Below are 7,954 nucleotides of genomic sequence, written 5' to 3'. Positions count from 1 at the left end.
TTATGAATAATATAATACAAAAATTATACATAACATAATACAAAAAGTATGTATAATATAATACAAAAAGTATGTATAATATAATACAAAAATTATGTATAATCTAATAAAAAAATTATATATAATATAATACAAAAATTATAATATAATACAAAAATTATATATAATAAAATACAAAAATTATGTATAATATAGCACAAAAATTATAGTGATTAGTAACTACAGCATCACGTTTACTCTAGAAGTTATCTCAGAAACTACTAAGCCGATTATGCTAACTAAATATGGTATTCATCTGACGCACAATCAGGGATTAATAGTGATTAGTATTCAATACAAAAATGAGCACAAATTTAATCATATTCAACCATCAATTTGGCATAAACACTCATACAAAATCAATGAGTTCTTATGTTTGGGCGTTTCTTACAGGCTAAATTGGCTTATCATATTTATGTTTACTTTTGTTGAATAAAATTTAATTTAATTATTCAATAATATTTTAATTTACTGTGAAATTTGGATGGAGGTTATTTTGAGCATCTTGGTTGTTTAATTAGTTTTATTTTATAATTTAATTAATTTAAATGAAAAACGTGAAATTTGTCTCTGTTTTAAATATTATATAAAAAAAGGAATGCAGTAATAGATTACTTCCCCTGTCTTCTAAAATAAATTATCCCCTCTTATCCATATTACCTTCATTCTCTTCTAAAATAGCTCCTTTTGATTGGATAAGTCAGTTCTCCCCGACCAATCGCCAGGCACTTATTTTACTTGGATAAAAATGAAAAGGTAGTTTTTATTTCTCTTTTGAATTTGTTTTTGTTTAGCATTTTCTGAGTCATCAATTGGGATTTTATAAAAAAAAAAATAACCTGAAAAAATATTTAATTGATAAAATGTTTTCCTATGCATGATCTTTTTCATGGTTAATAATGAAAAATATAAATGAAAAGAACAAATCTTGGCTCTTCAGTCAGAGATTTAGTGACCTCCTGATCTCTATAGGTCATTTCACGCGGTTATATATTAGGGACCCCTACATATGACAATTAAGTTAACTAGTGGGAATTTTGAAAAGGGTCACATTTAGTGCATAATCACACAGAATTGTAAAACAGAATCGTATCCAGAGTTAAATAAGAGATGGGTGACATAAAGTTGAGACAGGGAACAGAGGTCAAACGCCATAGACAAAGCAGAAGTGAATGATCATGAATGACATCACGTTTTCGAAGAGTAAAACCGATAATCTAATGGATGTTTTCATTGAGTTAGGAAGTGAAGTTTAAAGAAATAAATAACTAAATAGGATAAACATTAGTTTTTTTTTTTATCTCTCCAGTGTCAATTCTTCATAAATAAAATCATTTATGAAAACTCTCAGCACATGTCTCCTGGTGTCATTTTTCTGCATGAAAATAAGCAAAAAACAGAAATGTCAGTTAGTATTGAAGAGGAAAAGAAGAACAAAAAAGTAATTCTCATTTTATATCTATAAGAGACATCTAAGCTTGAAAGGAAATAGAAAAAGATTAAATGAATTAAACACAAAAGACGTGTAACAAAGAGAGCGCAATAAGGTATAAAAAAGTTATTTCCCTAAACAACATTTTGACTGAATCTGTAATGCAAGCCATAATATTGTGCTTGTTCTCACATGACAGAGTTCACACAACTTTTACCACTGACCATCGTTGAGAATTATAATCTGTTAAGCATATCTGAACAACTAACTATTATCCATCTTCTAATGCGATGATAGAATGTTTCCACCATCAATAAAATGTTGCCTTGCATGCTTATCCAGACAAACAATGACAACATAAGTCTGTACTTACTGTTTTTTTTTTTTGGCTGTAGAGCAGCTATCAAAAAGGATCTTGGATATTCTTCAACTGAATTTATATATGGAGTATCTGTATTGGGCAGATGCTGTTGGGGTCACCAACATTGCAGTATGATCGCTGGCTTTAGAGTGGCCATTTTAGATGACTATTCTCTTTGGGTATTACCAAGAATCACATCAACATTTCTTAAATCTTGTTACGGTGTGTATAACTGTGAGCTGCAATTCGTTTCTGTTTGCCTGGCTATTACTAGTGTGTAGGAAAGAAGGCTTGTAAAATCCCCCCTCCCATCCGGACCAAAGATACGGGGGACAAATGTTGAACACACATACAGGTGTCTTTCGGTACTGACTGCTGTAGAAGTCTTTGTCTCTCTGACTTCTGGCTGTTTGATTTACAAGAGTTTCTAAGATTTTTTTTTTTTTACTGTTTATGCATTCCAAACAAGACACAGTGCCACTAAGTTGTAAGGAACTACTATTTGGGACCAAATTTGCAAAAATACTATGTAGGGAGTTGGGCAACGAGATGTCTTTTCACATTACATTTGAACTTCTGCATGTCAGTACAGTCAGTGAAGCAGAGACCCAAGAGGGAATCCAAAGTTTAGCAGTTTGAGGGAAAAAGCTATTTGAATAAAGTAGGGTGGGATTTTGCTGCTTGTTGGGTTTGTCGGGGGGGTATGTATGCCTAGGGGATATCATTGCTTTGAATTCATCTGAGCACTTTCCATATCCCATGCTTCCGTTCAGTCTTGAAAGACAAAGGATACCCTTTAAGGGCAGTAGCACGTGTAATTGTGAGGCAAGGGCCGCGCAATCTCCAACCACACCTCTCCTGAATCGGCACTGTTTGAGTCCAGTGGCAAAGAGAAGACCAAGAAACAATGCCGAGATAAGCGGAGAGCACATACAGCGCCTGAAAGTCCCAAATGGTCACCCATTTAGTACTGACCAGATTCAATGTTGCTTAACTTCGGTGATCCAGTGGGAACCGGAGTGTCTACGTGATTATGCCATTCCATTTAAGTACTTGTAAAACAGGCACAAGGATGCCACATTTCAGTGATGGGACAGAGGTTGGAGTTTGGCCGACAGTGCAGGACCTGTTAAGTTGGCGACTCTTTTTTGAACCCTATCTCATCGGCTTACTATTTTGACAAAGACTTGTTACTTTTGCGGTTTGAAACACTTTTCATTGGTTGAAAATACTTTGAATTAACATGTTCCTGTGAAACTTGCTTTTGGAAGTGACAAAGAAAGTAAATGAAGCGGAGAAAGAAAGAGGGTGGCAATTAGAGCCAGTCGTCAAGATCATTTCATCTAAATAGCAACACATCAAGCTCTGTATGAAAACGGACGGCAATTTCATTTTCTCAGGAAAACTGTAACCGATGAACCCACGGCAATAGACGACAAAATGTTCAATCTTGAAATACATTTTATTACAGTCCCATCTTTTTCTACCAAAAGATGCTGTGAGAGCCCTTATTCCTCTACCTTATACCAGTCTTTACACACACTGAAAAACCTTTTTAAATGTTGTAACGCAAGAGCTTTATATTCTCTCTACATACATTTGGCATCAACCAACCCATACTACTAGTGATGGGACGATTCCAATATTTTTCCCGATTCCGATGCGATTACTGATTCCGTGCTAAATTCTCTGATTCCGATATAATTACCGATTCCGATTCTTTATAAATATCTCATTATTTAACTATACAACTGTTATTTTTCCCGATTTGCGTAAAAAAACACCTGTTAAATATGCAAATATTTTCCTAAACGTCAAAATATGGTTGTGGAGGATGATCTATTGATTTTAGCTTACCTGGTAATTTAAAATCAATAAATATTTATTATTTTATCATTATTACCAGCAATGGAAGATTTTACTTTAAAGAAAATCAAATAAAAAAAGATAATTAAAAAAATTGTTTTGGCATCAAAAAATAGCCACAAATCTTTCCGATTCTGATACCGATTCCGATACCCCCAAATCTTTTGATTTTTCTGATTCCCGATTCCGATTAATCATCTCAACACTACTTACTACACATCTAAAAGGCACGTATATCACTATCACATATAGTAGTTGACGAATTTGCCCCAAAGGTTGTTTAGAGTTCCCTCCCAAATCTCTGTTTCACTGACTGTACTGACATGCAGAAGTTCAAGTATAATGTCAGCAGACATCTTGATGCTCAACTCCCTACTTGTATCTTCAAATAAGTTATAATTATTTTACTTTATATGTGATTTTAAAGAGCATTTGTCGCTCTATCCAACTGTTTGAATTACAATCGTTTTAAAACAATTATGTCTTCTTTTCAGAATGTTGAATACAAGATGGAAAAAAAGCAAATTCACACAATTTTCTCATTTCAGTTTAAGCTAGGCCAAAAAGCTGCTGAAACAGCTCACTATATGAACAAAGTGTTTGGTCCAGGAACCACTACTGAATACAGAGCACAATGGTGGTTTAAGAAATTTTGTTGCGGTGATGAGTCTTGAAGATGATGAGTGTAGTGGTCGGCCATCGGATGTTGACAACGATCAATTAAGAGCCTTAGTTGAAGCCAATGCACACATGACTGTTCAAGAACTTCTGAATTAGACGTAACATATATAACGATTTCCAACCATCTGAGAGATTGGAAAGACAAAAAAAATCTTGATAAATGGGTGCCTCATGAATTGAATAAAAACCAAAAGAAATGTTGTTATGAAGTATCATCTTTCCTTCTTTTATGCAGCAAGAATGACTCGCTTCTTGACCGGGTTGTGACTTGTGATGAAAAGTGGGTTCTTTATGACAACCGGCGGCGCTCAGCTCAGTGGTTAGACACCGACAAATCTCCACGACACGTCCTGAAGTCAGAGTTGCACCAAAAGAAAGTCATGCTGACTGTTTGATGGTCTGCGACCGATCTCATCCATTACAGGTTTTTGAATGCAGGCGAAATCGTTGTGGCGGAGAAGTACTGTCAACAAATGGATGGAATGTAATTTCGAAAGCATCACCCAACATTACTCAATGGAAAAGGCCCAATTCTCCTCCATGAAAATGCTAAACTGACCCTGCAGAAGTTGAATGAATTGGGTGATGAAACTCTGCCTCATCCGGCATACTCTCCAAACTTCTCACCTACCGACTACCACTTTTCAAGCATCTCGACAACTTTCTGTGTGAGAAATGTTTTAAAAATCTAAGTGATATTAAAAACGCCTTCACAACATGCATGAGCAAAAGTAGAGAGATTGTTCTCATGTAATTGTTACAATATAATGTAAATCTCATGTAATTGTTACAATATAATATAAATCTCATGTAATTGTTACAATATAATATAAATCTCATGTAATTGTTACAATATAATGTAAATCTCATGTAATTGTTACAATATAATGTAAATCTCATGTAATTGTTACAATATAATATAAATCTCATGTAATTGTTACAATATAATATAAATCTCATGTAATTGTTACAATATAATATAAATCTCATGTAATTGCTACAATATAATATAAATCTCATGTAATTGTTACAATATAATGTAAATCTCATGTAATTGTTACAATATAATATAAATCTCATGTAATTGTTACAATATAATATAAATCTCATGTAATTGTTACAATATAATATAAATCTCATGTAATTGTTACAATATAATATAAATCTCATGCAATTGTTACAATATAATATAAATCTCATGTAATTGTTACAATATAATATAAATCTCATGTAATTGCTACAATATAAATCTCATGTAATTGTTACAATATAATGTAAATCTCATGTAATTGTTACAATATAATATAAATCTCATGTAATTGTTACAATATAATATAAATCTCATGTAATTGTTACAATATAATGTAAATCTCATGTAATTGTTACAATATAATATAAATCTCATGTAATTGTTACAATATAATATAAATCTCATGTAATTGTTACAATATAATATAAATCTCATGTAATTGTTACAATATAATATAAATCTCATGTAATTGTTACAACATAATATAAATCTCATGTAATTGTTACAATATAATATAAATCTCATGTAATTGCTACAATATAATATAAATCTCATGTAATTGTTACAATATAATATAAATCTCATGTAATTGTTACAATATAATATAAATCTCATGTAATTGTTACAATATAATATAAATCTCATGTAATTGTTACAATATAATATAAATCTCATGTAATTGCTACAATATAATATAAATCTCATGTAATTGTTACAATATAATATAAATCTCATGTAATTGTTACCATATAATATAAATCTCATGTAATTGTTACAACATAATATAAATCTCATGTAATTGTTACAATATAATATAAATCTCATGTAATTGTTACAATATAATATAAATCTCATGTAATTGTTACAATATAATATAAATCTCATGTAATTGTTACAATATAAACTTGAAAGCCTTGTAACTTCAATAGAAAATTTTGAAAAAAGAACAACAAAAAATAAAACTAACGCATGTATTGAGAACATCAGATGATTACGGAATAATTGACTAACGGACTTTGAGAAAAACATCCATTGGAGATAAACCTTAGAAAATTATGATTCTAGAGTGAGATTGTTATGGGGCCAGATGCCGGTGGCAATCGACCCTACAACTAAAAGATGACACAGGCAAGAAAAAGATGAACGACAATGGCAAAGAAGAGATGACAAACGCAGTTGATACTGTCATGAACAAATATAAATCCATCCAGGTTTATTACCCAAAAAAAAAACTAAAGGAAGTTGCGGGTCTTGGCTGAGAGTTGGAATCCAGCTGGGGGTTGAGCTGCAATGGCTACGTTGTGGTTGTTGGTGACTGCAGGAAGGCGCTGATTTGTAATGTTGAGCTGATGGAATTTAGTAAGTCTGCAGTAGCTGCTGCTGGGTTAGGCTGCCGTTGGGATGGAGGTAGTGTAACCTGTACTGTGGTGGCATAGCTGCTGCTCCTTCTGCGTTCGGTTAGGCCGCTAATGGGCCCAATCTTGCCGCTCGGCTATCTAGCCGCGACAGACTGCTTGTTGAAAAGGCCTGCTGTTTTTGTACTCATCCAGGGGCGTAATTGTAGACAAAGCGGCTCCCAGAGCTGGTCGTCGTTTTCGTTTTGTGTTTGTTTTCATGTTTTAACATACTTTAGGGAGCCATCCGTCTTCGGGTTATATTGACTCGTCCATATCAAATCGAAATTAATAAAGTCGTGGATGTATTTGAGTGGGAATTGTACTCTTAAGATGTTCCATGGGATAATTATTCATGTCGATGTACTTGTTGAAGTGTCGTCGGCTGTGATGTTTATATTTTGAATTTGGTTCCTTTTTTGTTGATGAATGGTTTCTTTTGGTTGAAACCGCGACAAGATTCACCAGGAGGCCTGATCCTTTTATCTGAATAAAACATGATTTCATCCGATCCTATATCATCCTCTCAGGCATTACCTTCTTCCTATGGTGGGAGTATTGTTGGTCACAGTGGGAGTATTGTTGGTCTAGAAAGTGTGAGAAATTCCATAACAACGCCATTTTGTTTGCCCGCCTAACATGATTTGCAAGACAGTCTTTGATTGGTTCAATTTGAATGCGCCAGTTTGGCACTAATTTTGTATACATGTGCGTTTATTTTTCAGTCGGGCAATGAACACGGAACCGTAAAGACTCACACAGCGGTACTCTGTTATAGAGTGCCAGGATTTTACCTTTATTGGACACCATGCAGTGCGTGGACGAAGGACATTTCTCTAAATACAGAAACAACATAATTGCTGAACTTATTCTACCCAAGGAAGAGATTCTGCATTGTTCGGCATGATATATTTGATTATAGGAATTTATTCCTATTTCTTTCAGAGACCATGTGGTCGCATGTATGCCCGTATTGGGCGCCTATCATTCACGCCGTGTTCACCATGTACAACATGGATCCTTCTAAAAGGAAACCTGAACTAACATTCCCACAGAGGAATCATAACTAAAGGCTCCATTGCGTATGGATAGCAAATTCAGCCACTGTTTTTGCAAGAGACTTACCGTGAACCAAAGAACTTTCATTTTCT

Source organism: Euprymna scolopes, chromosome 6, assembly GCF_053919585.1.
Source record: "Euprymna scolopes isolate OS-2025 chromosome 6, ASM5391958v1, whole genome shotgun sequence".
In the NCBI taxonomy this organism is placed as follows: Eukaryota; Metazoa; Mollusca; class Cephalopoda; order Sepiida; family Sepiolidae; genus Euprymna; species Euprymna scolopes.
This window is presented reverse-complemented; position numbering follows the sequence as displayed.